The sequence below is a fragment of the Sylvia atricapilla genome, chromosome 3 (genome assembly GCF_009819655.1).
Source record: "Sylvia atricapilla isolate bSylAtr1 chromosome 3, bSylAtr1.pri, whole genome shotgun sequence".
NCBI lineage: Eukaryota > Metazoa > Chordata > Aves > Passeriformes > Sylviidae > Sylvia > Sylvia atricapilla.
Genome location: NC_089142.1, coordinates 69,809,114 through 69,815,098, shown reverse-complemented (window position 1 = coordinate 69,815,098; position 5,985 = coordinate 69,809,114). Strand labels below are relative to the sequence as shown.

General features: G+C 44.9%; 1 long non-coding RNA gene across 1 annotated transcript; it reads right to left on the bottom strand.

Annotated features, from left to right (window-relative positions):
- Nucleotides 1–2,338: 2,338 nt before the first annotated feature.
- LOC136358454 (uncharacterized) lies at nt 2,339–3,238 on the bottom strand. The gene is made up of 3 exons (XR_010743103.1): nt 3,193–3,238; nt 2,866–3,057; nt 2,339–2,778 (listed from the first exon to the last, which is right to left on the bottom strand). It is a non-coding gene; the product is annotated as an uncharacterized lncRNA (long non-coding RNA).
- Between the last annotated feature and the right edge of the window lie 2,747 nt (nt 3,239–5,985).

Sequence of the window (5,985 nt, the reverse complement as noted above, 5' to 3'; positions counted from 1 at the left end):
TAGCCCACCTCATTGATGGGTTTTCTTTGCTGCTGCAGCATGCACTGCTCTCCACAGCAGGTAGTTTGAATGTAGCTCTGTGTCTGCCCAGCACTACATCCATAATAATGCCCTGCCAACTGAGGATTTAAACAGTGAGACTGCACAATTCTAGCTAAGAAGGCAGTGAAGTGGGAACAAGCATGTTTAGAAGATCTGCAGGTTCAGCATTTTGCAGTGAGTTCTGCTAAGGCAAAGACAAACTTGGCATTGGTACTTCATCTTCTGTGCCATATGCTTTATTCATCTGAGAGTTGTTTTTCCTGCAGGGGAGGGTGGATTGGCAGGTATGGAAAGAAATTCATTAAAATTACTTTGGTCGGTTCTTTGTGCTGGCCACCATCTCCATTTTGGTTTTTATTTCTCATGCCCAGAACAATCCTGAAACAAAGACATCCTCTCCTGGAGCACAATAAATACTCTCAAAAGGAGTGCCTGAAAGGCCATGCTCCTTGGATGAGACTGTAAAGGCTACAAGTTGTGGCTGGAGTATTTATAAAGAGTGGGGAAGGAGGAACCAAGAGACTGATAATACAAGTAACATATGTTAAGAAATCAAATATACTTACATTCCATGCAACAACTGGGTATTGGCAAAGGTAGCATCTGTTTATGTTCAAGCCACTTGCCTGGTTTTGCAACAACAGGTTTCTCAGATGGTGCTTGAACTGAGCTACCTATTCCATTTTGCACTACTTGTCAGATAAATGGCAGCCTTTTAAATAGAAAGACATTTGATTATTTTAGGTTCGGGGATTCTGGCCAATTCTTTCCCAAAAGTGACTGGGGTTGAATAGCCAAAGAAAATTTATGCATTTAAACTTAATGATGCTTAAACACTGCAAGTAACAACATAGAAATGGACAGAAGCCTGAGGGGTAGCAGAAATCTCCACCAAAAGAACTTTTCTGTTCAGAGAAACTGCCAGCAGCTCCTGATAGTGGCCATTACAAGTGTATTTCCATGCTCTACCCTTTTAAAGTATACATTATTTTCAGTTAAAATGAAGTCTGCATTCATTCTTGAAGTCCTGTGATGTTTCTGCACCGAATGGTTTCCAGGTCTGTCCATAGGCTGTAGCAAGGTTTTGTTTATCCATATAAGACAGAGCTTTGAAGGGTTCAGACCACAAAAGCAGAAATCAAATAACTCATGAGCCACAGGCAAACAGGGTGGGACATTTGGCTCCCGTGGCTTTGGAGAAGCTTCCAAGTCACTGCCAGTTTGACACAATGATACTGGATAGCCACACAGAGAAAGCCCTTTGCCTCTCTCCTTTCCTTGATTGTGAGGTTAGGTACAAACCCCATTTCCACCTCTAATGCCTACAAGGAAGAAACAGTCAAAAAAGTTTCTTAAGAAAGACAAAAATTGCATAGACAGCCTAGTAAATGCTCTTCAGGCAGTGCATGTTTCACAGGTTAGGTTTAGGTGTCATTTACAGATTACGCTGAAATTGAGTCCTTTCATATTCTAATCTACATAGAATATAAAAATGAAGTGTCTCCTGCACACACAAAGTGCATATACCATTCCAAAGCTTTTATGTGTCCAAACAATCAGCTCTATAAACCTCTGCCTGAGTTTCAGCAGAATGCATTAATGCTGAGAATAACCAAGCTCTGGACTTCTCCAGAAAGGCCTTGCTCACCATTTTAATGCCCTTCCCTTCCATTTATCCAAGCTGTCAGCCTGCCCAGACCCCAGGGAGTCCCCAGTGCAACTGTCAATGGAGACAAATAGTTTTCCAAGCTGGAGACTTATGAACCTGTAAGCATTTCTTTCTCTTTCTGTTAAAGGATCGTTTTGGATGTAGTAATGAGGAACAGTGTGTGAGGTTTGGTTTCTAGTCATGATCTCACAAAAAAAATATTTCTGAAATGGGGGATTGGGAAGGAAAACAGCATCTAACAGCTCCTGCTGGGACATGGGCAATGCAAGGAAACATTTGGAAAAATAATCCATAGCAGTTGCTGAAAAGGGCTTAACAAATGGAAAAGAAGAAGTATCAAACTAGATGCTGGTTTATAAAATAAGAGGGCCTCCTTTGGACCTGTGGAGAGGTGAAGAACATTATGTCATTGAGCAGAAGGGAGATGGCTTTTCTCTGCAGTGTGCTGCTGGGTCTGAGCCATCAGCTAAACAGGTTAAAGCAACTGCAGGCACTCGTGTGTCAAAGAGATCTTGGCACATTGGAAAGAATTCAACAATGAACAACAATCAAATAACTAAAGGGAAGATTAAGTAACTAAACAGACAGTTTGGATAAGTAAATCCTGAAGAGGAAGATAAAATCATTTGAAGGTATCAACATCAAGGAGGGAGTGCTGTTTACAGAGTTCTAGATGAGGTGTAACAAGAAAGGAAAACACCTCTTCCTGCAGAAAGGGAAAAGGCAGACTAGAAGTTTGAGCTGCTAACCCCCCGCTGGTGACGGTCACAGCCCTCTCGACCCCCTGCCAAAACCTCAGTTGGTGCAGAGGTTGCCAAGTGAGTTCCCTGGACCACTCACAGACACGATGGCAACACACTTCTGCAAAGCAACCTGCCACACACACCATGTGTGCTGCACACCACCAGGGTCCTGTCCCCCATGCATCTCCTGCATGGAAAGAGAAAGCCAAGGGTTGATCTTCACATTTTCCCATCACTAAAATACCATTTCTTGCCAGCATTTGATTCAACAGCAAAGCACGAAGCACTGGTAGGTCTGCAAAACAACAAATCCACCTCTGGAGCCTGCAAATGCCACATTACAAGCACAGGTCAGTACTTGCCTGTAGCAATTGGATAACCGGATGAATAGCAGCAGGATTTCACACACACCTCTACATGTTTTCTGGTGGAGCCATCCACAGAAACCAGTTTCTAATTTCCCCCTGTGAGCTCTGTCTGGAGTTAAAGTTGCTTAACTCTTCCCATTAGCGATGGCTTGCTCGAGCTTAAATACACCATGCTGGATGTCTGCCTCAGGCAGACTCTTCTGGTAATTTTTAGCTAAAATAATTCAACTGTCTCCTAGAATAAGATTAGAAAGATATATGTTAGCTTGCTCTGTTCAAATCAAGAGATCAAGCGTATCTGGCTTCAGAGGCTGGTACGGATACTCAGAGAAGGGGGATGTGCCTTCACAAGGGTCCTAATTTCCCCCACCTGTGACCAAGTTACAAGTTATACAAAGCCTCATTCTGCATGTGTCTCAAACTCTGTTTGAGTTTGGTAGATAATTTATCAGAGGACCCCATCTGTTTTGGTCTTGCTGCAGGCCAGGGACACGGTGCTGCCTACCATCACCAATGCCAAGGGCTGCGGTGGGCCATGGCCTTGAAGGTGAAGCAGTGACCCTCTCATCCTGCACAGCTGCAATTAAGGAGGACATGGACTCTTCCCACACCACCTCAACTCCCCTGAGAACTGTCTGCCCTGGACAGCAAAATATAGAGAGTTGTTGTTGGGGGGAAAAAAGGTATTTACATTTGGATTTTAATCCTGCAGCTAAAAGCAACACTGTCATGGTGCCTGTGCAGATGGGACTTCGTTGGCAAGTATTACATCAATCATTTCTAACTGCTGAGTGCTTGATCCTACAAGCTTCCCATACTTTCAGTCTATGTTGGGTTTGTGTCATTTCTTTGATTTACACATGGCAAACTGAAACAAAAATGTAGGAATCCCATCATGTGACATCACACTGGCTACCGCATGACTCACCAGCAGGGCTGGCTCTATTCTCAGATGTTAATTCCATCATGCTTGAAAAGCAGAATAACTGGGAATATTGATAGCCCAACAACCTCTGCTCAGGGAATAGGCAGAAATGACTCACAGCCTGTGCCAACCACTTCCCCATGTATTTGCTGACAACAGACAATTATTGCACAGCAGAAATCCCTGGGTTTGCTGTACCCTAGGTTTTGCAGAAGGTATGATCTGGTGGGGATATTCTCAACTCTGACTTCTTCTGCTCCTCCTGGTGCTTCTGCCTTGGTTCTGCTCCCATATCCACCTCTACGTCTGGCATTAGTTCCCCTCTCCAGGCAGAGGGCTCTCAGCCTTTGCACTGCAGTAGGGCTCCATCCCTCCTTCCCTCCCTCCCACAGCCAGGTCCTAGCCCTAGTCAGCATCAGCCTTGCTGCATGTTCACTTCACTATCAACAAAGGAGCACATCTGGGAGCACCTCCAGGCTCTGGTGCACAGCACTGCAGTGACCTGTCAGCACAGAAAAACAATGTCCAAGAGCTGCTGCAGGAGGCTGCAGTGTGCCTGCCAAATCATCATCTCTGATTTAGTTGTCAGACTTAAACAAATTTCCACCGAGCAAGTGTCTTCAGAGAATTCAGATTCTAACTCTTAAGAAGTTTCTGTTGAGTAGTTGAGATCTGAGGCCCTTTTTCCCCTGTGGTTTCTTAGTTCAACTTATTTCTTTTTTACCCCATGAAAAACAACCAAAGGTGCATTCCTGATATCTGCCAAATTTCAAGCCTCTCCTGTAGAAGCAGAAAGTGCTAGAGTTCATCAACAGATCACTCAAAGAACATGTCTGAATATGAAGGAAAAAAATATTGTTTCTCTCATCTCTTTCTTGTAAGCAAACAAAAACATTTTTTGCTGAAGTTTCCCAGATGCATTCAGTCTGAGCCAGATACCCAGAACAGCTAAATGGTAGATAGATAAAGTTTTCAGGCATTTACAAGCAACTGAACAGTTGGTCTTATAAAAAATGTTAGATAGTCTTAAAAACAAGTACATGTAAATTAAGCTGAGCTTCTGCTGAATCAGGAGCAGAGATGAACAGAAAATGCATTAATTTGATGGTAAATTCCCCAAACTTGTAACTGCTTTTGTTCTTTCTAAGAAGACCATGGTGAAAAGAAGACCATGCTTGTTTCCTTCAGAAGTGCCTGTCACAAGCTGCCTAAGCAGAGACTGATTGGGATCTAAATGAGCTTGATGAGTGATTCTCTCCAGGTCCTTCACTGGCTGTCCAGGAGCCCACTCTGGGACCTGGAGCTGTATCTTCTCACTTTCCCAGCACTCACAGACCTCCAGGGCAGGCTACTCATTCTGGGGGGGCACCATGAGGATGCAGGTGCCAAGCACATGTATTGCGTTGCTCAGTGCTCGATTGGGAGCTAGACACAGAGAGCTGCCGAGCTGAGTAGGGGAGCAAGGGCCCCAGCTTTTCGGATTTACTGCGTATGTGTGGATTATTTAGAGCCTGGAGTCATGGGCACCCTCAGTGAAAGGTGCTGCCAAACAGAGGGAAAGCTGTGGGTTGTTATTTTGGATCCAGCCAGGAAGGTCGCATCACTTTGCAATCATCTTATGGCATGAACTAACAAAACCCTCAGCCCATCTCCCAGTCGGTCACTGCTGAGCATTTCCTTCTCTACATCACATACACACACATGCACACTCTCCCTGCACAGGGCCATCCCACCAATACCCATCATGGCACCATACCCTACATCAGACCACTCTTGCTCATGAAGCATGTGTGCAGAATGTGCGATCCTCTACCACCTCATTTTCAAAACACAGGCAAAGCCTATTCCCAATTTGTTTATGCAGATGTGAGTAGGAGGCAAGTAGTAGGTCTGCAGACAGATGGGCTCAACCTGTCCTTCCTTCCTTCCTTCCTTCCTTCCTTCCTTCCTTCCTTCCTTCCTTCCTTCCTTCCTTCCTTCCTTCCTTCCTTCCTTCCTTCCTTCCTTCCTTCCTTCCTTCCTTCCTTCCTCTTGCCTCCCACCTTTTCCCAAGAATGCCCACTGCATGCTTTCACCTGCAGTGGTGCCACAGCACTTGCTGAAACACCTCTCCCCGTGCTTCAGGGATGTTTTCACCTGTGACCGACAAGCTGGTGCTGGTGTCTCACAGTGCTGCTCTTCAAGCCCCTCTTTCACAGCCACACCATGATTCCTGATCCTTGCAACTGGGAACCTGCT